The 27,773-nt window shown below is 40.6% G+C and overlaps 1 long non-coding RNA gene across 3 annotated transcripts; it reads right to left on the bottom strand.

Annotated features, from left to right (window-relative positions):
- Window positions 1-231: 231 nt before the first annotated feature.
- LOC113425629 (uncharacterized) lies at window positions 232-27,241 on the bottom strand. Of its 3 annotated transcripts, XR_015747599.1 has the most exons (6): window positions 27,041-27,241; window positions 23,951-24,059; window positions 21,261-21,410; window positions 19,860-19,919; window positions 17,578-17,675; window positions 17,209-17,420 (listed from the first exon to the last, which is right to left on the bottom strand). It is a non-coding gene; the product is annotated as an uncharacterized LOC113425629 (long non-coding RNA). The 3 variants fall into 3 exon arrangements; XR_015747600.1 differs by lacking the exons at window positions 17,209-17,420; window positions 17,578-17,675; window positions 19,860-19,919 and adding exons at window positions 232-279; window positions 1,595-1,779; XR_003372609.2 differs by lacking the exons at window positions 23,951-24,059; window positions 27,041-27,241 and adding an exon at window positions 23,463-23,540.
- Between the last annotated feature and the right edge of the window lie 532 nt (window positions 27,242-27,773).

Raw genomic sequence — 27,773 nt, 5'->3', positions numbered from 1 at the left:
CCTTTTAGAGGTGGGATGGACCTCGAGTCTTTAAGTTTGCTGTTTACAAAATTGTAGAAAGCATGGGTGGAATTTGTGCATAGAAGGTTTTCCTCTTGTTTAATGTGATAATGTGTGCATTCAGTCTTTATCTGGTGACATCAATTTTTATCTGGTGGCATAAATCTTCAGTATGCAAACACATGGCAGCCCTGTCTGATCCTTGGTTACACAGAAGTAAGTCATTTCCCCCCCCCAGTGGAACTGATGTTAAGTCAATGCACAAATGCAATCTTCTCTCTGTATTAAGTAGTTTAAACAGAAGCTTAAATAAAGAAGACAATGACTTATTTAGTCTTAATTATAACTTAGTTGTATTTATTTGATCAATATCTTAGTGTGTCCTCCAAGTTCAGATGTCAAAGGCACAAAAACTCTGTGAAGCTCTTTGAAAAATAAGTATTTATCTCTAAACATCACAAAGTTGAAGAGGTTGGCAGCAGCAATGAAGGCAATCTCTCTGTGTGATGCTGGAAATGATGTTATATTCCCATAGGTCTCCTGAATGTTACTATATTAAGTGACATTTCCGCAGCAAGGGCTCCAAAGCTTATATGAGATAGGCAGAAATTAACAGACTAATGTCCTCCTATAAATACCATTTTGTGCTAAGAAAAACCTGGATTTCTGCTTAAGGTCCTGATGTTGAAAGAAGAAGAAAGAAAATGGCAGGCCTAACATCCACTGCAATTTGGTGTACAGGTTAGGGCACAGGCTGGGAGACCGGTGAGTTTTAGTCCTACCTTAGCTGCACAAAATCAGCTGGGCAACCTTGAGCCAATCATTCTCTCTCAGCTCTAGGAAGAAGGCCATGGCAAACTACTTCTAAAAGTTTTACCAGGAAAACTACAAGGACTAGTCTACACAGTTGCCAGGAGTCAAAAACTGACTTGAAGATGCACACAGAGCATCCATTAGGAAATTACCAGCTTATTCAACAATTAATATTTTAAAAAAATTATAATTCAAAATAACCTACCTTCTTCGGTTCTACCTATAGAAAGTTAGTACCCACCCTTCTCCTAGAAGAATGAAATATTCTAGGAAATATTAAAAAGGCAGAATATTATACCTCCCTGGATGAGAAAAGGAGAAACATGCTCTGGGAAAGCAACTCCCATCTTTGTTAATAGCCCCAGAAAGACTGAGCCATCTTTTCTACAAGACAAAAGACATCTTATCTATAACAAAAAATACCTTCAGCTCCAGGGTGATAGGAATTGCCCAAAGCCCCTTTATTACATCACCCAGTAAGATTCAACCAAGCTTGGGACTCAAGACAACCTACAAAGTTACCCCTGCATGGCCCCATGGGAGTCTGACAACCAATCAGGATACATTTCTTGCCACAGGAACAGGAAGCAAGTTCAAAGCCCATCAGAGGGTATAAATCTCTCTCCCTCTCTCACCCATGTGCTCATTTTTTGCCCAGGACCTCAAAACCATGTGGTCCTGCTGTCCACCATTAAACCATCCTTCCAAGCAGTCTCCATGTTTTCAGTGTCTTTCTTTCCCACTTGGAACTGAACCCAGATGGACATTTCTTCCAACATACCTTTTATTCTTTTCAGTTGTGAAGATAAAACTGTTGTTCAAGTCTCCTTTGAATCAAGTTAAACTCTTGGTATCTTCATGGAGAGCTGTCTTTGAAGTTTTTCCATGCAACTGTGCAGAAACACTTTGCCACTTTTTTTTTCTTCTGGAATGTTTTTGAGACTTCCCATCTTGACCTGCTTCCTCCTTTTTTAAAAAAAAGAACAAGAAAGAACCTTTACTTTCTCCACCATAATAAAAGGGCCTTCTGTTCAACTGATGGCTTTCTTGGTAGACTCTGTCCCAAATCCCTGACCAACGGGATGCAATGAGATTTTTCTCATAACCTCCCATTCTTTTTTATGCACAGTGAAAGTGTAGATGTATGCCCTAGCAGCTCTAACTAGTTTGTTAAAGGATGGCAGATATTGCTCTTTAATTAATGCGAAGAACTATGGTGTGTTCTTGTACCTGAAATACCTAGAGGTGATGCAGTATAAATAAGAATGGAAAAGTATTCTTCCCTAGGAGTTTCCAATCTGGCACCTCCAAAAGCATTAGCATGAAAACTCTTCAATTGTCACCTTTCTAGCTGAGAACTTGAAATCATTTCTGGAAGATTCGGGATTGGGGAAACTGTTCTACAACAAGAATACTGCTCAGCAACAAATCTCAAGGGCACACCCCTTTATACAGAAGCTAATTCACATTTCCAATAAAAGGTTGTGTTTATTTAAATAAAATAACACAGCAATTCTCATTGCAGTTAAAAGAACTAAAGATAGAAACACATTCCTCTGATTACAGCACTTCCTGGCACCTGCCTCTGGCTGAGATTTGTTCTGCCATAGAGGAATGAAAACAAAGCAAAACACAAAACCGACTTGATAAATGAGAGGGATATAAAAGGGGAGGAGTGGATTTGTGGCTTTCACCGAAGATATAGAGTGAAGTGAAGGTAGTTGTTGTTTCAGGTGTCTTCCTGGGAAGCTGCTTTCTTAGACTCTGAAAATGACACGTGTTCTTCAGAAAAGGATGTCAACAGAAAAAGCACCACTATAACATCTCATCTCAGTCCTCTTGTACTTCCTGAAGGCACTAGAGTTCCTGGGAAAGAAACCCAGGGGGTAAAAAGAAAGTAAGATGGAGAGACTTCACCGTATATGTTCTGAAGCACTGGATTGATTAAATTACTATCCCCAGCTTGCTTCCTAACTAAGAGGCTGGGTGGGTATTTAGAACTAAATAATGGCATCATCAATAAATACATCAAACTCTGGGATTCATATTGAGATGCTCATCAGTACCAATGTACCCATCACACCAGACTGAATGATTGACAGATGCCTGTATAGATGGCTAGCCGACTGGATGGCTGGACATTGTTACTTTAGCTGTAGGAATTAAAAGCTTGCTTCAAAGCTAAATAACAATTCTGAGCATTGTAAACATGACTGCAAAATAAAAATTGCAGGGCTATGCAGACCAGTGCTCTGTATACCCACCTGCCAAGGAAGAGACAAAGGTAAATGAGGGAGAGGTTAGATCGCAACCTGGGGAGTTGATTGGTTATGGTAAGCAACCTCATCAGTTTGCCTTTGAGGAAAGGAGTATTTTGTGATATGTAACTCTTTCCATACCAGTTCTTGCCTGGGGATATGACTTACAATATTTGATGCCACAGCACTCTACACATCCATAGCTCCAAAACTAGCAAAAGAATCCATGACACCAGTACTACACAACATACCTGAAACTAACCAAACATTCTAGGATCAAAATAATCAGATGTATGAACCTCATCAACCCCTTCCATGCTACCTGGACAGATCAGCTAGCAATAAATCTGAGGAACACTAATAGGATCGTCACTCTTAGGACTCATAGCAGTGACTCTAATGAAGCCTGTGGAAGCTTTAGCACTCTCATGCATTCAACCAAAACTATACGGATTCAATATGTAGATGATACTTTTGTCATAACAAAAAAGGAACAACTAGAGAAGACAGATGAAACTCTCAACAACATCTTCAAAGGAATAAAATTCACAGGTGAGGAATAAAACAATGCACTATCCTTTCTGGATATCCTCATCAAGAAAGAAATGATAAAAAATTAAAAATGCAAGTCTACAAAAAAAAAATGACAGTAACCCCTAACCTGGTGTCAATAATAACTTGACAAGTCTATAGTTTCTGGTCCCTCCTTCTTCCCCTTTTTGAAGGTAGGGACAATATACTCTTGTCTTCTGAAACCCTCCCAGCATGAGTCCGAAAGCCCAAAAGACAAAATATCTGGTTCCAGAGGCCGACCCAGATTAGATCCAGAAATAAGGTTTAAGTTGCTGCATGGTATATAAAGAGAAAGTGTTGGGGCATGAAAACCTTATTGAATGTGTTTGGCTAATCACCACATTCTGGGAAGATGCAGTTGGACCTGGCTCTTCCCTTAGGCACTTGGGCCAGGAGATTAGGTGAGTTCTGTTGGTAATGCTGCTTTTATTACTTGGATTTATTGTTTTAACCGTAGGCATAATGGTTTAGATGTTTTATCTGGAAGACAATGGACCTCCGGCAGTCTCATATAAAGTTTGAAGATAGTCACTATCGGGACACTCATCAGGAAAGCACTCACCAACAGTCTTCATAATCTTGAAAGTGATTCTCAAGTTTCTTGCATCTGTGACGGTCTAAGCCAGAGGTGGTATTCAGCAGGTTCTGACCAGTTCTGGAGAACCGGTAGTGGAAATTTTGAGTAGTTTGAGGAACTGGCAAATATCACCTCTGACTGGAGATTTTACAGTATCCTTCCCCTGCCATGCCCACCAAGCCACACCCACAGAGCCGGTAGTAAAAAAAAAATGAATCCCAGCATGTCTCTCATAATTCCATGTCAAGGTTACTCCATGCCAAAGTGGCTGTGTATTATGTTCTAAAGCACGGGTGTCAAACTTGCGGTGTCACGTTGCCGTCATGTGAAGTTTTGTGATGTTTTTTCCATTCACAGAGTGGGGGTGGGGGTGGCCTGCGCATCCAGCCCACAGGCTGCCAGTTTGACACCCCTGTTCTAAAGGGAAAGCCGACAAACTCTTCCTGACCTTGAGTGCATTTTGACTTTTGAGGTCACATGTTTTCACCTGTTGATCCGGTCAAAAAAAGTTTTGCTTATTTATCAAACAATATAAGATATCAATTCCAGAAAACTTACAATCATCGATCAGATAACAGTGTAATATAATGCACAGAGATGAAGAAATATCCCTCGACCCAAGGTTTCATTCATCACAGTTAATCTTGCTTAACAGTCATTCATACAGCAACCATTCAAAGTTACAAAGTCATCCCCTCTCCTCATCTCTGCCCTTTCGGCCACCCTCTGCTCTTCACCACCCCTACTGCCTCAGTCCCTCCAGTTGACCTTCACCGTCTTATTCTTTCTACTGCTGGCGAGGTGTGTCCAGTCAAAGTGGCTGCTGGCCCTTTGCAAGTCCATGCAAGGCTCCCCAAGGCTTCAGAGAGGGCTCATGCAGGGTGGGCAGCTGACTTGACCAGGCATGCCTTGCAGCAGTGAGAGGAAGAAGGTGGCAAAAGCGTGTTGGGGGTGGTAGGGGTAGGTAGAGAAGTGCAGGACAGTCAAAAGGGCAGAGATGGGGCAAGGTGGGTGGGAGTGGGTGAAGTGTATCTATGGACATGAATGTGGACAGATTTCCAAGCACCTGAATTTTGATCATGTGACCACAGGGACACTGCAATGGCTGCAACATTGAGGACCAGTTGTGGCTACCATTCATTCAGCATTGTTATAATTTCAAAATGGTCACTGAATGAACTGTTGTTTTTCTCTCCAAAGGCTAGTGAATATTGCTTTAGTACAGCTGTCTGAAAAGCCTTCAAGAAATTAGATGCAAGAAGTCAAACATTTATCTACTAGTTTATTTTCATTCTACACTGCATATTTTCATTCTATTTCTCTGAGATTTTGGAAGGATAAAATATTCTTTGTTTCTCTGAGCCCAAAATCCAGCCTACCCTTGACTTCAACATTCCTCTGTGATGCGAGTATACCAATTAGAGCTGTGTTGATTCCTTTTTGTTTAGAAAAGAATATCTTGCATACATAGGCTGGCCTTGTGTCTTTAACGCAGTTCCGGGACAAGCAACTTCAACCCAAATGAGACATTCCAGGACCGACACTGTGAATCTTTTGTGTACTTGTTGTTTCAGGTGTCCTATATCTTAGCTCCCATTGGGGAGAGGAAGTGTCCCATGTCACACTGCTTTGTCCTCTAGTATTATGATATCAAAGGATCAGTTAAATAGTTCCTGTGATCAGTGGGTTGTGGTTTAGTTACTTTCCCATCCTATCCCATCCTAATCCCAGCTGTTATGCCTCTGAATGTGCCTGGCTGCTAAACATGGAACAAGATAAGGCTTTATTTAAGAAGCTTCTTTGAACTGGACAAAATAAAGGAGACAGGGAGAAAAGAAGGAAGGAAGGAAGGAAGGTTCTATTGAAAAGGTAACCCAATTTTAATGCCTGACAAGAGAAAGAATAATAAAACTGTACAGTGCAGAAGATTGAAATTCTTCATATAAAAATCAGGAATATTGTTATATAGTAATATAATTTTAGTTCCTTTCATATGAACACCAAAAACTCATAGCTCCCATTCACCACACGTTTGTTTCTTGGTACATTGTCCTGGTAACTGAGAAATAGTTGCCTAAACCTGTAAATTTGATGTAAAACCATATGAAAAGGGCTTTCCACATATGCCCACATACAAACACACCAATGTAATATGGTCTTAGAAAAGAGAGCTTCCTTGTCAACAGTGGGTACACAGCACAGACCTCCAGACATTTATTATTACCTTTCCTTCAGGAACAGACAGGATTTGGAAAGAAACAAGGATGGCTATCGGACTAGCTGCCTAGCAAGACTGGAGCTTAACATTATCTACATCTTCTCCATGGATCAATCCTCCTGGCAGGATTTTGTGTTCTGGTTCCTGGTTATTCACTACAAAAAAAAAAAAAAAAAAAAATCATAAAGCTTCAAAAACAGTGAAGAGTCACCTGAATATGGTAGCTTAGAGACACAGTGCTTTCTAGACCCATTTTATTTATTTTATTTATATCCCACCTCTACTCCAAGGATCCCAAGGTGACATAGACTGCTCCTAGCTTCCTCCGTTTTATTTTCACCACAGTCTCATAAAACAGACTTTGTCTGAGAAAGTTGTCCAAAGTATTGGACAACAATTGGCATTATCCCTTAGCATACTGCATGGCATTATGGAAGCATAATGCCTGGCATTATGGAAGTATAATCCTAGCATATAGCCCTAATCATTTCATTTAAACCCTGTGGCATGGAGATTCCATTTTACTTTATTTTTAGCAATAGAAACCAGTCCAAAAGTTCCAAAATCTAAATACCTCATCCGTGAACGAAGAAATGCAAATTAGGTGCTCACTTAGTCAGTGAGCCACTAATGACCCCACACAATTGAAGACAGATTTAAAAACCTAGCCTGATTGACAACAGATGTCCATTTTTGGAAATACTTCTAAACTTTGTATTGCATTGTAATATATCCAAGCTTGTATAGTTCGATTTAACAAAATCTGCTTGGTTAAAACGCAGTCCCCATTTCAAAAAAAGCAAATATTCTGTGTAATCATAGCAGCTACACTCCTCACATTGATAAGAGTTCTAATCCTTCCGCCTTTTCAATCTGCTTTGTCTCATCAAAGTCTATCAGTGACTAAACTCCCAGAGGTCATTCACTATTCTTTGGCTGAAGCCATAGAGGAAGGAAGCTCTTCTTCACTGCCATATTAATGTGCCTTCCACTAATCCTTGAGCCAAATGAAAAGCTTAAATTGCACTGCCACAGTGCCCAAACATGGCCCTAAGGAGGAAGGCTGGTGCTGCCCTTAGAGAGTTAAAAAGGGACAAGTTAAGTTGGGGGAGTTCCTTGGCTTTGCTGGGCTTCCCTCCCATCAAGTGACACTATCAGTGGGGAAATCATCCACTATAGGTTGTCCTCAACTTAAAACGGTTCATTTTGTGAATGTTCAAAGTTACAACAGCACTGAAAAAAGTGACCTATAAACTGGTTTTCACACTTAATGACCATTGCAGCCAGCGATCAAAATTCAGATGCTTGGCAACTGGTTCATATTTATGACGGTTGCAGTGTCCTGGGGTCGCGTGGTCATCTTTTGCGACCTTCTGACAAGCCAAGTCAATGGGGAAGCCAGACTTAACAGCCATGTGACGAATGTAACAGCTGCAATGATTCACTTAACAACTCTGGCAAGGAAGCTCCTCAAAGGGCACAAAATTCATTTAACTAATGTCTCGCTTAGCAACAGAACCTTTGGCCTCAATTGTGGTCATATGTCAAGGACTACCTGTAATTGCTAGGTAACATGGGCCAGGAATGGTGGGTGGGTGGGAGTTCTGGCAGAGTTTCATCATCTATCAAAATACGTTCTGGATGCCACAGTAAGGAAAAGTGTGAAATCTATTTTAGAAGTAGCTCAGTAACGATGGGGGAGCTTCCTATGGGGCCAAGCAATACCACCCTCCCATGCTGTTATTATACGATGCAGCTGTTATTAAAGTAGCAAATCAGTGGTACTTTTGAGAAGAGATGCTTTTTCCCACCCTGTAACGAATGCTTTCCTGGAAATTTAAAACATAGGCACCCTTCTGCTCCCACAACCCTCACTGCACTTTAGAGGTATTTCCTGTAAATATAAAATAACAATAATAATAATATAACTTGCATGCCATTCAACTCTCAAGGATTCTGGGTGGCTTGGAGGGGAGGGAAAAAGTTGTGGGAGTTGCAGGCTTTAAAGGAAAAGTCACAAGGTCTTGTCAAACAGATTTGGAAAACAGTTTGTTTGTAGAACTGGCTTGGTGTACATGGAGGAAAAAAATGATTAGCAGGTATAGTACTAGGAATAGTAGCAGTAATAGTAGGGACTGGAGTAAAGACCCTTACTCAACAGCTAAAAATAATATTTGGGAGCCCAAGAAGGTCCTAGCCCCTTGAGATTTTACAGCAAGACTTGTGTTAGGAAAACAGGAAAACACAATTTCACAAATGGAACAGTTAAGAACAAATGTAAATGAAAATAATATGGTGTGGTGTAATCAGGACAAAGCACCTTTATGTTGTTTTTAGCAGGACGTGACTTTGTAGGAATGACAGCAAAGAGGACTCCAAGATTTCAGACAGATATCTTCCCTATCTCAACTGAGATATCCCAGAGAGACTGGATTTAGGATCATTTGCAAGCATGAGCCAGGGCACTGCGCATGCAAGATTTTTAAGATGAAAAATGGAGATTAATGGGGATTATACATGACATAGCCAAATTAAAAATGCAAATGAAATATCAATCAGATCTTGGATGGGAGAGAAACACTCGTTCATATACAGAAATTCTCGCTGTTTTGGTTTTATCTGCAAACCCAAGAGAACGGATATGGTCCAAGAAATTTCCAACCAGTGTTGTTCATATGAACACCCTCCTCAGAGTTTTTCTAACTCTTATAGAATGCTCACATAACAAAATACCGTCTTAGATACCCTAACTCTAACCCTAAGAAGTTTAGTATTGCAGTACTGAATTTGGAATAATAATCAGAAACCAGAGCAGCTAGGGATTTGAGTTTGACCACATCTGAAAGGTCAGTAATCAAGAATATGCTGATAATTACACATCTCAATCTCAATGAGAAGTGAGTGGAAAGGATCTGCCCTTGACTGTGTATAGTGTTATGGAGAGAGAGAGAAAATGGCTCTTTGCATGACACACTGAATCACAAGCTAGCCAACTCACATTTAAATCCAGTGCCTTGTGCAAACCCAGAAAACGGAATTAATCGATTAAGCATATAGCACAAACACAGAGAAAGAGATTTAGTTCCCATTGCTATTTCTCACGATACTGATCCAGCCGGCCTACCAACAACTACATGTGCTTTGCACAGGTAGTTGCCACTGTGAATTTAGATTTTAGGTTATTTCTTTTCCTAATTGAGAAAAATGTCCTAGTGAGAGAAAACTGCTCATCTCAGACTTGGACATTTGATAAGGTTTCGTTTATTTCAAGTCATTCCAGATCATGAACTGTTGAGGACACAGAATAACAAAACAGAATAAATGATGGACAGAAGATTAAGCAAGCTAATCTTTGGAATTTACAATCTACTTGGATTCCTGATTTTCCTCCTTTGCACTTTGTGCAGCTGTTTCATTTCACACCCCAAGAATTCACCTTTCTCCTCTCTGATAGACAGATACAACTGCTTTGGAGAGTCTTAGCTGTGGGCCCAGCCCAGAGTGAATTAGTGTTCCAAAGACTTGCACACCAGCAAAGGACATTAGGTCACATTACAAGTGGCACAAACCTCTGACGGTCCCAAGCAAAGAGCTGTGAGTAAAAACACATACATCTGTCAGTTTGGAATAGCACTCCTGCAGCTCTGTGTACAAAACCTTGAGGAAAATATGTCAGGGAGCCACTTCAAGGGTCAGATGTCACCCACAATGTTTGAAAGAAACCAACTTACTGTTGTTTCCCATCCAGAAGAAGGAAACCTTTATTTAAAGGCCATGAGCCTCTACAATCACAAAGGTCAGAAACACCGATCCCCTTATTACTGTAAGAGACCCCAACTTGTTGAAGCAATTGAGCATATTTGACCATTGATTCCCTTAAGATCGTCAAGGTGGGTAAAGGTTAATCACAAAATACTAGGGCTACCAGATCTGACTGAACTGCAAAAATCTAGACCATCACTGCAAAGAGTTACACACTCTAGTGGCTGTCTGAATTTTGGCAATCCAGATGTGCTACATGTGCAAAGCACCAGTTTATCTGTAGATGAACTCACTGGCTTGGTTCTCACTGTGTTCTCCAGACCTCCAAAACACTATTCCTCTTCACACCTACAGCTTCCTTTGGCCTTTTTATTTCCAGATGTATTGCAAACTTCATGGAAACTGAATGGAATCCATGAACAGAGGAGGCTTCTCCTTAGAGACGGTTGGCCTTTCTACAAAGAGAGGAAGAAGGACACCGTTTGTGTTTACTCCTATTCTCTTCCCTTGTGTTTCTCCAGTGCCACTAAGAGGCTCAAGCCTAAGGGCATTTGTGCACTTTTTGCCTGGCCCATTGCCAACATGGGCTACTCACCACTTCCTGAGAGCAGAAACAGATGACATCATCCTGCACTTACTCCCAGCCCATTGCAAATGCACCCCACGCCCATGTTCTCCGGCTTCAGTTCACTTCTCGTCTTCCAAGCCCATCTTGAGCCTTTCAGTGCAGAAAGTCTCCAGTGCTTCAATCCATTCCATAGCAGCCCCAGCTCTGATTGGCTATAATTCCCAGCATGACCCCTCCCTTCCAGAAACTGGTTGCTGCCCCAGGCAGCTGCTCCATCCTGGGTTACCAGGCTGCTTTTGCTTGTTTTTATGATCCTGCAGTCAACCCAATGGTGCTCTGTCAAGTCACTGAACAATCTTCAAATTGGAAGCTCAGGCTCACTTAATTTTTATATTTCCCTTTCGGTTTCTGCCTGGGCAAGTTGTAGCATGTTTTTCCTGCTTTCTTATCCCCTGGCCACAACATTACAAAGATTCCCTCCCCTTCATCTTTAAAAATATATTTAACTTTGCAATGTGGAAACTTTACTAATCTGTTTCTGTGAAGCTGAATTATCAGTTTCTGCTGCCATGGAAGCAGCGCCTGCATTAGCATCAAAAAGCATAATAATGAGAAGGAATCTCACATCTTCCATGTATACAAATCTGGAAAAGCAAAAGAAGGGCACAGGGTCAATCGAAGAAAGAACGTCCCTAACAGAAATTGCAGGCACAGGTAGACTGATCTACAGGGGAGTCAGCCAGGAAGGATTGCCTTCTCTGTATGAATGGGAAGATCTAAAAGCAGATGTGGGAATGGCCTTGGGAGACAGGAAAAAGAGCTACAGACTGGACAACTGACCTAAAAAAAGATTGGTCAGTCTACAGATGGAGAGGAGGTATGGGAAGCATTTCAAAAGGGACCCTCCTTTATTTACCAGAGAGCAAAAGGAGCTTTGCAATTCTATTAATGTAACCTTACAATAATCATAGAGTTGGTTCTCATAATTGTGCTTCTTGTCTGGACTGCCTCAAAGGGCTTCCATAGCTCAAAACGAGCACCAACCCAGCCCATATGGCAACCCTTCTTCCATGTAATATAACCCCCTACAAATAACCTGCAAATAACCCTGTCATTAACTGAGGCTGAAACCCAAATAATAGAAGGCGAAAAGGACTTCTGCTATATAATTCCCAATTTACATGCCAAAATTAAGACAGTGTAACTAATTTTCAAACCCAAAAATGTCCTAGAGATGATTTGTAAACACTTTTAAAAAGAATACACTGAGGCTACCATTTCAAAAGAGTTGTTTATGATCAAGAACCCCAGCATCTTCTCCTTATTCCAAACATCCTCCAGTGATTTCTTCATTTCAAACTTGGTGTGACCAAATATTTGGAACTGCCTACCTATCCTCTCGGTGTCCTATGCAATTCCCAGAGGGTAGGAAATTCTCTCATCATATAAACTTTGGATACATTTTCTTCTTTTCGAAATCTAATGCAGATTGTAACAGTTTACAGGGTATGTACCGAAGACTAAATTGTTTGACTGAAATGAATGTCAGTTACTAACATACTTAAGAAAGTGACGCACAAGTTGGTTTAGCACATGCGTAACCTTTCAAACCAGTGTGTGTGGGTGTGTGTCTAAACAGAAGAAATGAAGCCAACTAATTTAATCCTTGTTAACAGACAAGATTTTCTTTTTCCTAATCAAACCTTGTGTTAACTGATTTCTAGGGTGAGGGAGGGCAGTGTGAAAAAGATAATTAGACTTCAAAAATTTTGTTTTGCACACTAGAAGATCTTATTGAGTTGACGTTCTTTCCATGTAAAATGTACTCTAGTTACCCCAAGCTTTTCTTTTATTGCAGCTGTGTAATTTTGCTGTGGTATGCTGGGCAGATGGAAGAATTTTGTTGCTGTTATATGGTTGTCCAACACATACACAGTGATTCTGGGCAACTTACAGTTTTAACATTTCAGGCATCAACCACACGATCACAACAGCCCCTTGATTGCTTCAGTCTCTACCTGGATGCCTAGGCCTGCTGACAGAACCACATGTTCAGAGCCTTCCAGAAAAGTATAACGGCAGTGGCCAATCTTATATCCAGGTATTCCACAGAGAAAACCTTTTTGCTCAGGCTCATTAGATGTATTTTACCGATAGATGGAATCTGCAGCACATTCCTGCTGTGGTTGGCCAGATAGATGTAACTGGGGAGAAGTCGTACTTTAAATAACCTGGCCCATGTAGGGCTTTAAAGATAACCAGCACCTAGAATTTCACCAGAAGCAAATCAGTAACCAATGCAACTCTTGCAAAAGAGATGACACATGCACTAATCTCAACTTACACGTAACTATGTGGGCCACTGCATTTTTGAACCAACTGAAGCTTCTGGACACTCTTCAAGGGCACCCCTATGTATAGTGCATCCCCAAACAAGAGGTGACTAGGGCATGAATGTCTGTGAAGAAGGGATGTAACTACTGCACAACCTGCAGTTGCACAAAGGCTCTCCTGACCACGACTGCCACCTGTTCTTTGAGCAGGTGTCAAAAGTCCAGAAGCTACACATCCTGTCCGTCTATGGCAGAGATCTTCAAACTTGGCAACTTTGAGACTTGTGGACTTCAACTCCCAGAATTCCCCAGCCAGCTGGGGAATTCGCCAAGACCAAGGAAGTCCGAATCCAAAATCATTTCATTTTGCCAGGGCTCAGTTTTATCCTATTGCTCCCATCCAGCCTTAAAAGCTTCCTGGAATCAAGAAAAGGTGATCCCAGTATCACTTATCTCACCATAGACAAAACTGTATAATCTGGTATCATTAGCATATCATCCATGGCAGGGGTATCAAACTGGATTTCTTCGAAGGCCGGATCAGCATTGTAATTCTCCTCCACAGGCCAGCTGGGGGGAGGGAGACGGGATGGATGCCTCCTGCAGTGCCCTGCCAGCCAAAATGAGGCAATGGGGGCATGCAAGCCCCCCCGTGCTCCATTTTCAGCCTGGACAGTCTCCTGCAGCACCCTGCTGACCAAAATGGTGCATGGGGGCCTCACATGACCACCACTCCCGTGCCCCATTTTGGCTGCCAGAGCTCCATGGGCTGGTCCTTTGCTATTTCCAGGCTGGCCTCATGGACCAGATTTAAGCACCCCACGGGCCTTGAGTTTGACACTCCTGATCCATGGTGACAGATGATATGATTCAGCAGTTTCATATAGCTGTTCAAAAGGAACGGCAAAAGCATTGGTCCCTGTGGAACCACACAAAGCAGGGACTGAGAGTCAGACCTCATACTCCTATCAACACCTACTGAAAACACCCTCAGAGGAAGTGAACCAGGTCAACATAGTGCCCCCATTCCCAAGCCCTGGAGCCATTCCATGGTTGATGGTATTGAAAGCCGTGGAGAGAAGGATGCACACACTACCCCTGTGCTGCTCCTGCCAAAGATCATCGAAAAGTGTAACCAGTGACATATCCAAACCTAAATCCTATCTGAAAGGGATAAACCCATTCCATCCAGGATACTCTGGAGCTGCAGCACAACTACCTTCTCCGGCCACCTCAACAACCAGAAAGGGAAAGTTGGAGATAGGATGAAAATTGTCCATATGGATAGGATCTAGTGATGGCTAGATAGGCAGCAAACACTGAGAGAGATCAAGGCTAATTACTTCCCAAAGGCCACAGAACATGCAGTTGTCTTAGGTCAGATTATGGAAAGTGCTTTGGCAGAGAAGAACTTTGTGGCACACAAAGATGCTCTCGTGACTTTTCGAGCTATGGCTTTTCGTTCAAGGTGCCTTTAACAAACCAGGCCATATAATCTAGCCTTTCCCTTAAAAGGCACTGCCCCAAGTTTGGCAGTTATCAAATAGGCCATAAAACGAACTGATTGCTTGACGTCTTTTGTCAGATTAAATAAACAGCTGAAGGAAAAGTGCTGTTTCTCTCTTTCCCCGCACCCCTCCTATCCCACATCTTCACAAAGAAGTTTTCCAGGTCCTTTCTGCTTTCTCTGGGGACAGAGACTGGGTTCCAAGGGAAAAGCAGTTGCCTCAGACAAACAATAACATCAGGTTCAAGAAAGCAGAGCTAAGCCAGAGTATTAACGGACGGATATAAACACACACCCATCATTTTTTTTTTTTTTTTCTCCCAAAACCCCCCCCCCATTTTACTTAAAAAAAAAAAAACTTCCCTTCCCCAATCCTTTTCCTTTTTTTTCTCCTCCCTTGGGCTGTTTGCACCAGTGCTGAAAGTCTCTTGAGGTTCGTGCAAACTGTCCAAATAAGGAAAAGGAATAAAGGTACATCTTCAGCAATGTTTCGTCCGAGCTACTTGTTTTCCATGCAAGGGTGCCTTGCCTTGCCTTTGCTTTTCAGCTATCCCAACTTAGTCAAAGTCATTCTTGTTTGTTGCTTGGAGTGTTGTCGGGCATACTGACCAAGCTCCTTATTCAGACCTATCATCTGTGATAGTTGACTTCAGGACTTGTGGTCCATTAATTATTAATTAACCAGCCAACTACTTTCTTAATCATTTTAGGATGGAATCATATGCCTTTCGCAGATGTTTTCATTTACACCCAACTGCTCAGATAAGAAGAGTCACATTTTATTGAGTTCCTGTAAACCACATTCCTACTACAGGTAATATCACTCAGGATTATTCAGCTGGCTCTTAAAGTACTACCATTAGGCACTAAAATGATAAACGAACTCAGAACAGTCATTTCGGATAATACCTATTGCTAAATTCCATTAAAAAAATATCAGAACATTCCACTCCGACACATTGGTTGTATTCTAATTTTCAGCAACAATTCCTTCTCGATACTAAATAATTTGCTAACCAAACCATATAATTCTTAAATAAATCTTCACATGCATATTAACCAACTTAAGTTGTTAAGGTATAAGCAAGTCACATTCATGTTTTACAATCTCCAATTATAGTCTTAACATTTTTTTCATTTTTCTCTTTGCATTTTTGTCACTAATATTTATAATGCTGCTTTCAATTCCACACTTCAACGTATCACTGCTCTTCTCATAAAGATCTCTAAAATTCTCTTTCTGTCTTTCCCTCACTTCAGTTTCAACCCTAATAATTTCATCAATGTCCTTTTTAGTTCAATTTCTTCCAATGGAGGCTTCTTGCTTGGGCCTCTTCCCCAACTTCCAATATTTTTTTTGTTTCCATCAAAAATGCCCTGTAATTTCTCTGCCTCTTTTACTATTGAGTATTTTTTATTTTCTTTGCCCATAGTTCCAACTTCTTTTTTTTCTCTGTACACATACATCTTTCTCTTAACCTCATGTTTTTCAGTAACAGTGTTCTTATGTATTTTTTTCATCCACAGCTTCTTTCACTTCATCATCCTTTTTCATCCTTTTCATTGCCATACAGTAAATACACAAATTTCTGAAGCACTGTATAATATAGTACTTTTTACCGTGTTGCATTCATCATTTAAATTTTCTTCCCTTATGTCCACTTTTATTTATTTTATTCTGTTGGGACTTTTTCATGTAAAATAACTTTTTGCAGCCCAATGTGCATTCTCCTTTCTTTCATTTCTTTAATGTCTATTTCTTGCAAGATTCACATTGTTAAAATGAGATTAATAAAATAAAACATATTTTGTTCCAGGTTCAAAAATCTCTCAGGATCACTGTATATTCCATTAATTATGTCAATATCTCATTATTAGCAAACAAATTGATTGCAATGTTAAGATTTATATTCATTCTTTTTCCGTATATACATATTATTTATTCCAGAATCACATATTTGAAACGAACAGATCTCTTTCTAAGTAATTATTCATCCAAGTGTATTCTCAATCTGGGGTCTCCAATTAGCCTAAACCCCTTTTTTATGTGGTATCTCATTTTGTCCCTACCTATTTATCTACACCACTTACCAAAATACTCTTTCACATTCATTAAAAACTTTACACATTTCCCCCCAAAATTCATCTCTGGCTCTTCCTATTCATGGGAGCATTATATACAAAGACGACCAGCTATTTTTGTAACAAGGACATATACAGTTTCTTACAAACCTTTTAACTCTTTTGTTTATAATTAAGGCTGGCCCTTCACTTCCCTGTACTTTTTTTTATCAGCAGTGATCCACAGGATAAGACCTTCATTCTGATATCTAACATCTTTCCTTCTTTCAGATACATTTTCTTTCATTTCCATTAATTAATGCTCTATTTGTTATTTCTCGCCAAACCACAGTCTTTTGTATTTCATTCACATATTAAATAAAATGTAAATTAACTTGCTGCCTTAGTCACATTTATATTACATGCTTCATTCCCTACTAACATCAAGGACAATACATGTTAGTTTGAACATATTTTGCCACAAACTAAACCAATGCCAAGTGCTCATCATTATATTATCAGAAAACAGAAACAAATCCAATGTGCAGAAGCTTTATTTGATTCTAAAGCACAATTTGGTAATTGCATCTTCCATTCCATCCTCCTTCCAGGTGTCCAGACTAACACAGAGCAGAAGAACCTGCCAAAAGTATCAGCTTCCCCACAGGGCCAGCTTTAGACAAAGACAGAGTGGGCACCAGCCTAGGAGTGCCATGACTTGTGGGGGAAGGGTACCAAAATTGAAGACTTCTGAAAAACACAGTAAAATAGTGAAAAGCAGTAACAGCACAATCCTTGAGCCAATTTACTTTATGTGAACTTGAGCATTAAATATAATTAAGAAAAAAGAAAGTGCCTTTTCGAAATTAATGACAAAATGAGAAGACGAACCAAACCATGAACATACCAGAATATGACTCTCCTCAGGTGGCCTAAATGTCTAGAGCTGGCCCTGACGACTTGGGTCCCTTCAGTTGTTTCCCATTTGCCCTCAACCAGCATAGTCTAATAATCAGGAATAAAGGAAAATGAAGATTTAAAAAAATGGGATGACCCAGATTTCTAGGCATGCTAATTCAGTAATGATTATGTTTGGTGGGTGAAGGGACTTTAGATGTGGCCATTCTGACTCCATCCATTCAATTACACTAAAATATATTTCTCTAGAACCATAGAGGAGGAATGAAATTTATTTAATTTTATCTCACCTTTATTCCTTTATAAGTAATTCAATGTGATGAATATATATATATAATACTCCTTCATCCTCATCTTTTTTCGCACAACCAGAAATCCTGTGTGGTAGGTTGAGCTGAGAGAGAGACTGACCCAAAGTCAACCAGCCGGCTTTCGTGCCTAAAATGGGACTAGAGCTCACAGTCTCCTGGTTTCTAAGCCAGCACCTTCACCACCATTCTTTGAAAACTGAATTCAAGACAGTTGGTCCAAGAGTAATTTTTAAAAAATGTGCCTGCCATTTTTTTTTTAAATTATGTATTTATTTATTGCTTTTTTGCTTTGTATAAATGCATATCACATCACATATATTTGGATCGTGGCTTCTATGTTAAGGATATAATTGAGGCCGAGGACGCCTGGATAACCACCAGGCATATATCAAAAATAACTACAAGTTGTAATTTGAAGAACGGTGCTAAACATGCATGGCTGAGAATGAGAATCTCTTTTCCAGTTGGAATATATATATGGCTGATCCAGACTTCCACTTTATAGCATCTCTTGATTACACTAGAGGGAAAAAAAAGAACCCCAAAGTCCAGTGGAATCTGCAATCCAGTTTGCAATTTTAAGTTAACTTGTGGTCCTGTTTCATTATTTTTAAAATAAAAGGCAAAAGCGCCCCCCCCTCCGTAAAATTGCTACATAAAGGAACAGCAAACAGTCAGAGGGCCTTCTTCGCTCTTTGATCCTCCCTGCAGAGAGCACACCATGGAGCATCTGTTAAGATGTTAATCCTATTTAAAACCAGCTTTTGAATAGTTTAAAAGAGGAAATGCCAGCTTCTTATTTCCCACCCAGCAGGGATGAGGGGGGGGGGAAAAGCCTCCTGTATTTTCCCCTCCTATGTGTTAGTGGCATATAGATCCAGGGCCAATCATCAGGGTGTCAATGCTCAAATGTGTTCCAACAGCCAAACATGTATTCTTCAGGAATCTCTCCTTTGAAACTAGAACACCTAAAATAGGTGAAACGGGGAAATGGTTTTGAAATACGGGTTTTGAAATACCGTGACTCATATGAAGAGGAAACAGTGGATAAGAAGGCTATGAATCACAGTAGTTGAGATAGGATGTCCTGAAGCATTGTTGCTAAATAAATCCTTCTTCAACCCCATTATTTTCTTTCTAAACTAAACCAGTTTACTCAAGACAAAAGGAAAGTAAAGAGCCTACTTGTGGTTGTGTGGCTTTGTTTACATTCAGACAGCTGCCTTTCTGTATTGGTAACCCTAAATATCACGCCAGAAGTCAGGCAAATTAATTGACATGAAAACACTGTGCACGTTTGCTCAGAAATAAATTCCAGCAAACTCATTCAGACTGCTCCCAGGCATGGATGCCTAGGAAGGACACCTATAAGTTTTAGACTTCAATAATCCAGATAGTCTTTTCCAACAAAGAAAGAGATAGAGATAAGCTTTAAAGTACAGGTAGTTTTAAACTTACAACAGTTCATTTAGTGAGCATTCGAAGTTACAATGGTGCTGAAAAAAGTGGCTTATGACCATTTTTCACATGTACAACCATTGTAGTATCCTCATGTTCACATGATTTGCATGTGGACGCTCGACAACTGGTTCATATTTATGATGGTTGAAGTGTCCTGAGGTCACAGGGTCACCTTTTGCGAACTTCTGACAAGCAAAGTCAATGGGGAAGCCAGATTCATTTAACAACAGTGTTACTAACTTAACTGCAGTGTTTCACTTAACAACTATGGCAAGAAAAGTGTAAAATGGGGCAAAGCTCACTTAACAAATTTCTCACTTATGGTCGTAAGTCAAGGACTACCTATACTAAGATATTCATTCTTGCATATGCCTGGATCTGAATATCTATGGTCTGCAGAATTAAATGATATAATTTAATGTTTGTAGTAAAGTATTAAATCAGGAAAGAATGGTCTGCAGTCCACATGCATATGAGCTCTTGAACCCATAACACATACACAAAGTGGCAGGCCAAGTAGAAAGGGAGGCTGATCCCTTTGCCTCGATATGTTCATTTCCTAGATAAATGAATTTCTAGTATGAGAGATTTAGATATGCGGCTTTACCTCTACAGTCTCCGGTCTGGAAAAAAGCAATAACATCTGATTGTAAAAAGTCATTTCCAGTAATCCTACCTGAACTTGCTTTCCTCTCCCCATTCTTTCCCTTAGCCTGTTTAATTTCCGCTTACCTTGTCTCCTTTTATTTTCCTAATGGACCTAGAGTGTATGCCTCTGTAAAGCAATCATATTGAATTACTTTTCCTGCATACACTTTTCTGCTACAGATGCTTGAGTTCATTGAATGATGCAAAGGGCCACATAAGGACCAAAATAGCACCTTTTCTACTCATTAGCTACACCAATTGCCATTTCAGATCTCAGTATATGCAAGTAAGCTTCTCGCTCCTGTTTTCAAACTGGACACAGACCAGTATAGGCATGTAGGTATGTAGACACAAACGACTGATGCTCATCAGGATAATCAATCAGAATAGAGCTGGGAGGGACCTTGGAGGTCTTCTAGTCCAACCCCTGCTCAAGCAAGAGACCCTATACCATTTCAGACAGGCGGCTGTCCAGTCTTTTCTTAAAAACCTCCAGTGATGAAGCACCTTCAACTTCTGAAGACAAGCTGTTCCGCTGTTAAGAAGTTTTTCCTTAACTCCAGGTTGCTTCTCTCCTTGATTAGTTTCCATCCATTGTTTCTTCTCTTGCCTTCAGTTGCTTTGCAAAATAAGTTGAGCCCCTTCTTCTTTGTGGCAGCCCCTCAAATACTGCAATACTGCTATCATGTCATCCCTAGTCCTTCTTTTCTCTAGAGTAGCCTCAAATGAACAAATGAAGATATATTTTCATAAAATGAAGTTCCTATGTTTTTTTTTTCAAAAAAATGGGACAAATGTGTATATTTTTCTTTAAAAGGGGCAGTTGGGCACAACCCCCTCACCCCTGAATTTTATTGCTTTTATCCAAGGACCGGGTGTTAGCAGAAGCTGCTAATACCTCAAAGTAACACTTTGTGACAGGAAAGACATAAATTATCAATTAACACCCCCTGCCTAAAGCACAGCTGCTAGAAACAGCTGTGATAAAATGTATGTTCCCCCACCCACCCACCCTCCTTTCCTAGTGAGGCAAGAGCAGGATCTGGTGTGAATATGCTCATTGCTGCTGAAGGCAAGACCTGGGAGGTGCTGTTATTTGATAAATACTACCAAAGAAGTGACTAAGAAATAGAAGGGGAGGAAGAGACAAAATGGAACCTGCAGAACCATTTTTTTTCTCCCTAGATACTTGATTCCCACAAGGAGGGCCCTTTTCCAACAAACAGGAATGCTCAAGTGCAAAAACTGTCACCTGGGATTTGTGCATCTCAAACAGCCTTCTGGTGATGTGAATCTTGGGACTCAGGAAAAGCTCATGGAGAAAATTCACCCTCTTATCTTATTGACCAGGAATGGGCCAAACCTCATATTTGCAGCTCTGGAAATCCTCTTTATTCCTATTCTGAGGCAAGAAAGAAATGACAAACATGACAAATGTAAAGTAGGCACTTAAAAAGGAAATCTTTCAAGTTGAACTCAACTCTTGGTGATTCCATACACATGTCCATATTGTTGAGGGTTTTTTTTTTGACAAGTTTGGGCAAGGAAGTTTCTATGATATTCTTCCATGACGTTTATTGCACTGTGTAGCTTCTAGCATTTTGCTCTAGTTTTTTCCGATGTCTCCCATCTAGAACTTTCTCTGCTTAGATTTCCAGGTTAAAAACAAATGAATATAGATGCTTTTCCCTAGCTCAGCGCTTCTCAAGCTTCGCCATTTTAAGATGTGTGGATTTCAACTCCCAGAATTCTTTGAGTTAAAGTCCACACATCTTAAAATAGCCAAGGTTGAAAAACACTGTTGTAGCTTATTATGATTTATTGTTATTAAGCATATGATTAATAATACAGTACACCTAATAAATAACCCAAAGGAACTTCTTCAAAAGATAGTTGGACTTTGTTTTTCCAACAACAAAGTCCAATTGCCTTTTGAAGAAGAACCATGACCTGGATGACTGAGAATCTCCATAGACCAGGGGTGTCAAACTCACATTGTCAAGACAGTGTCACGTAATGTATTGGGACTTTTTTTTCCTCTTTGCTAAACTGGGCATGGGTGTGGCCAGCACATTATGCATCTTTTTCCTCTTTGCTAAACTGGGCATGGGTGTGGCCAGCACATTATGCATCGGCCTGTGACCAGGAGTTTGACAGCCCTGCCATAAACACTTAATTGATAAGTTAATAAAATGTTACCAGATGTGTAAAGTGCACATGCACAGACACATCCACATTGGGGGTAAAAGAGAAAGTCCAAGCTCTGCTATGTGCCTCATTTGATCCCACCAACTTTGTGCCATGACTGCAATCAACGAGCCTTGCTCTGTAATCATTACATGCAACTCCTACCTCTTAAGGTATTTTAATATTAATGTGAAGGGAGGGTGGGCAAAAATGGAAATATGAATTTAGGCCTACAATACCCCCACATAGGGACTGAAGCCATGGTCAGTTAGGGTTCCTGTTTCCATCAGCTAGGGGCACATATATGCATCTGAAAAGAAATAACTAGGCACAACAAAAAACAAGATTTGCATGGGTTCTACCAAAGCAATTCCAGCTTTGCTCATGAGAATTTTTAGAGTATCATATGAACATGGATAGAGATAATATGTCATTGCTGCACCCTTGGATTTTTTTTTTTTAAAAAACCAGCTTTTTAAGTGAACTGTTTTTTATCTTTTTTCAGACTAGCGTGAATTATGAGTAGTAAAGCAGCACGAGGTATGAAATACATCTGAATTGTTTTTGAATCATGCATATGTTCCTTCCAGAAATCTCAGGATCATGTGCAAGAAAGAAAAGTGGAAAGGAGACTCTAGTGATAAATCCATATGAGCCATTTACAACCTCAAAACAATTGGACTACCATTTCCAATCATCCTCATACTGATTACTCCATGCAATTCCAAAACTCTGCTGTTTGTTTGTTAAAATAGTCTGTGACTCCGCACTCCTTTTTGTATTAGGAAAATAAAACAGTGTATAGTGCAAGCATTTTGCTGTTTCTCCATCATAGTCTGGCATTCTGAAAATAAATACCTTAAACCAGGGGTGTCCAACCTTGGCAACTTTAAGACTTGTGGACTTCAACTCCCAGAATTCCTCAGCCAGCAAAGCTGGCTGAGGAATTCTGGGAGTTGAAGTCCACAAGTCTTAAAGTTGCCAAGGTTGGACACCCCTGCCTTAAACCCTTATTTAGAAAAAGCTTATTGCTGTGACTTGAATAATATATACAAGTGTGACTCAGAAACAAAGGCTGGCATGCTAAATATGCTTCCTCTTTATACCATGTTGGACTTTTAGGTTCAGGTAGTCTTGAGTTAGCTACTGCCTTTTTAATAACCATTCATAGTTAAATGGTGATGAAAAAGTAATGTTGCAAGCAATCTTTGCATTTCCAATCTTTGCCAGGTCAGTAAAGCTAAAGTAAAATCATAAGCATACTCACAGTTTCACTTAGTAATGGTGTCATTTGACAATGAAGTACAGGTTACAATTGTGGTCCTAAAAAAGGAAAACCTGTGTTCTTCCACCAAAAAAAAAATGACATTGAAGAACTGGAGCTCAGTTTAATCCCCAGTGTCCAATTTCAATGTTTAGGTAACCCTTTTGAATAGCAATCAATAAATCATTTATACCCAAACATGTACTCTAAAGTCTGGTTTATACCCTGATTAGCTTCTTGTGAGAACAATGCCTAAAATAGTTTGCACGTTGTGTTTGAAGGCACCTAAAGCAGTAACCCTTGATGGTGCATGAGATCTTTCCTGGGAATCCTTTGCATATCAGAAGGATCCTCCTGTGGTGTAGATCTATAGTCCCCAGAATATCTCACTATTTGCCATGCTCAATGCCATGGGATTATAGGCATTGTAGTTCAGCAACATCTGGAAGATTATACAATCCCTACCTTTATTGAAGATAAAACCATGCTACCTGCATAAGGAAAGAAGCTGGAGTAGAAATAAATGGGTCTACAGCAGGGGTGTCAAACTGGCAGCCCACAGACCAGATGCATCACGCACAGGCCACGTCCACACCAGTTCTGCAAAGGCAAAAAATGCCGATATGTCATGTGACACCGTGACGCAGTGAGTTTGATATCTTTGGTCTACAGGAATTGACTCCCAGTATCAGAAGGAATAGAATTACTGCCTTAAGTTCCTAAGCGTATTTTATGAATTATAGCCCTTGTATCTGCTTGGATTTGCAATATGAAACACTGCAATCTCCTATAAGTTTTGGATCAAAATATAAAGAAAAAAATAATAGACATTTCAATAATAGACATTTTCCTTTCAAGGGGAAGGGTTGAAAATGTCCTAAAAATCACATCCAGACCCTATAATTTTAAAGACTTACCAAATCTGTTAAGATGTTATCTGCAAGTGAAAGAACTAGAAAACATCTGGGCGGGGTGGGGATAACGGACAAATTAAGCTTCCCCTGGGACCGCTAAAATAGCATTTTGCTACATTTGTGTGTGTGTGTGTGTGTGTGTGTGTGTGTGTGTGTGTGTGTTTAAAAAACGCCAATCTCAATGACTGAATAAATCAAGATAAGTATGGAAGTTATCTTGGAGTTGCATAATCAGTTATTCTGAGAAAGGAAGTATCCAACTACTACAGGGATACATCCATAACCAATTAACAGATTGTCACCCTCTAATCCAGAGGTGGTATTCAGCAGGTTCTGACCAGTTCTGGAGAACCGGTAGCGGAAATTTTGAGTAGTTTAGAGAACCATCAAATACCACCTCTGACTGGGGATTTTACAGTCTCCTTCCCCTGCCACCAAGCCACGCCCACAGAACCGGCAGTAAAAACATTTGGATCCCACCACTGCTCTAATCCTATGTTGCAATTCAATTTCCTGCCTATGGTTTAGCATCACTGTTAGGCTGAAAAGTCAAACCTGCAATCCCTTCTTCAAATGTAGGAATTATCTCCAAAATATAAGGAGGGCCAGGCTTGGTAATTGATAGAGTAGCATCAGGAAATGCCAAAATTGGAGACTCGACTGGGATTTTGAAAAAAAAAAAAAAAACAACCTGGAAGAAATCAATGGCAAAGTACTCCCATACTGTTGCCAAGAAAACTATAGACTTATCCCTGAAGTAATCCAGAGCCAAGGCTTGAAGGAGACTACGTTATATGTACCCCATAGCTATTATCCCAGAATACATTTGCAGGCATAAAAGAATTTACAGGCAACCCTATGCCTATTTATTCGGAAGTCCTATTGTGTTCAGTGAGACTTATTTCTAGCAAAATATACATAGTTGTATATGCCTTAATTTTGAGTAAATATGCATGGGACCGGACATCAGGCTGTCTTCCATTCAGCAATCTAAACATGCTTTTATGGAAGCCAATGTTATCAAAAAAGCTAATTCTGTCAACTGAAAGCAGTTTGATCCTGACCAGCTCAAGGTTGACTCAACCTTCTATTCTTCTGAGGTCAGTAAAATGAGGACCCAAATTGTTGGAGGCAATATGCTGACTCTGTAAACCACTTATGGGCCAGCTGTAAAGTACGATGAAGCGGTATGTGAGCCCAAGTACTATTCCTATCAGCCAGGCTTGTATACCTCTATGTGGGCAAGTGTATACAAAGGGCTTTTCATAATAGCCTTGATTCCTCGCTGGCTTAATTTATTTGAACTGCCTAACAAGGACATCTGTTGTACATCTGGAGGACAGTAAGATCATATTTGGTATTTGCCATCTTTTTTATTCAAAACAATCATAATATATACATAAATCACTCAAATTCCAACAAGTAACAAAACCAGTCAGATGCATTCAACAGTAATTATTGCAAATGCTTCTCCAAGAATTCATTGGTATTAAATTCTATGGCCAAGACTGAGTCCAATAATAGATTAAATATCCAGTTCCTCTAAATATTTTATTTTTTTGGATTTTTTCCCCCCTTGTCTTGGCAGTTATCGTTTCCTTGACTTTATGTGGCAGATTCTCCTTCCCCATTTATCAACAGGCACCCAAAGCTATTTTCTATGCTTCTGTCAGAAATAAATCAGCCAATAGGACCTGTTCCCAATCTGTTCTACAGGCTTCTTCCTAATAGCATAAACAGAACTTATTTTCCTTTCCCACACAAAATTGGTGGGGATATTGTGGTATTAGGCTTGTTTTTGTTAGTGTTAATTATTGAGTAATTTGTTAATCTCAAATTATTCAGTAATTAGTCAAATACTCTAGTATTAACACTAGCACTGATATCTAGCACTTATTACCTAGTTTTGGGTAATGAAACCTCTGCAAGAAAACAACCAAGCTGAGAGCACCAAAGTCCCCTCGAATACTAGTGTTCTCTGTTACATGATGAAGCCAAACGGGTTATCTGTTTAGATCAGGGGTATCCAACCTTGGCAACTTGAAGCCTGGCGGACTTCAACTCCCAGAATTCCCCAGCCAGCAAAGCTGGCTGGGAATTCTGGGAGTTGAAATCCGCCAGGCTTCAAGTTGTCATGGTTGGACACCCCTGGTTTAGATACTTGGAATCAAGGGGAGTGCACATTATGAGTGGAAAAAATGAATCTTTCTGTAGATTAATATCAAGGCTGCTGCTTTAAAAATACAAGCGGCCCAAAATTCCATCTCTTCATTTATCAGCCCTGGCACAATAGTTAGAAAGTGGCACAAGATGGTTCTCTAACTGAACCATTGAAAAGATTCGCTGGATTTCAGGGATTTCCTGCAGGACCAACTCTGTTATTCTGTGAGATCTCAACTACAAAAAAAGGATTAATGCTAATGGATTTCTTCCTTCCCTGTAGAGAGAAACTCACGTAGGCAACGACTCTCCCATCCGCCCAAGTGTGTTGTGACGGATCTTTAAAAGGGGTCGAAGGACGGTCGTCTTAACCCACAGTAGCCAGAAATCAAGAAAGTCTGGAAGCAGCTTTTCCAACTACCAAATCTCATGAATTTATGCTTTTTTTTAAAAAAAAAAAATGTCCTATTTTACAGTAGTCGGAAAAGGTACTACCCGTTTGCTTACAAAATGTAAAGCCGTCCGCACCTCCCAGCCCAGCAAACAACCATTAAAAAACAGGAGCGGAGGGGGGGGGCACGGGTCCGGACTTGGGGTTCACACAGCGAGGAGAGAAGCGACAGGAGACCGGACGAGGCGCGAGAAAGCCCCACCGTCTCAGCGAAATTCCCTGGGCTGAACCCGGCGCAGGCGCAGACCTTCCAGGGCTGCGGGGGTGGCAGAGGCGGAAGCGAAGGAGGCAGACGGTTGGGATGTTTAGAGGAAATTGACACTCATTTCCTCTCTGTGGTTTGGTTACAAATCAACAACATCCTGTTCTTTTGTGAGGCTCGGCGGCGTCTGCCAGGCGGCATGGCTGCAGTCCCTTAAAGCTGCAGCGGCGGCGGCGGCAGCGGCAGCAGCGCCGGTAGCGCTGAAGCCGGCTGGGCTGGGTGGAGGAGGGGCGGCTGAGGCACCCCCGGAGCCCGCGCGGGGTTTTTCCCTGGGCACCGGTTGACAGATCGAATAAGGGGATCCAAAGATCTAGTTAGGAAAGGGAGCGACCCGCTCTCCCCTTGCTCCTTTCGGGATGCACGCCCGAGCCGTATTGCGGAGCTGCAGCTCTTTCGCACCCTTTTAGCTGGCGATGGCTTTGTGTCGGTTTTTGCATTTTACGTCGGTTTTACTCCTCTGAGTAAGCCTCTCCCGAGCAACCCTGCGTAAGACCGGGCTTGCTTCGGGAGCAAGGACAATATTGACA

This window comes from Notechis scutatus, chromosome 2, assembly GCF_049901735.1.
Source record: "Notechis scutatus isolate UNSWTSFEM ecotype Mainland chromosome 2, rNotScu1.2, whole genome shotgun sequence".
Lineage (NCBI taxonomy): Eukaryota > Metazoa > Chordata > Lepidosauria > Squamata > Elapidae > Notechis > Notechis scutatus.
This window is presented reverse-complemented; position numbering and strand designations above follow the sequence as displayed.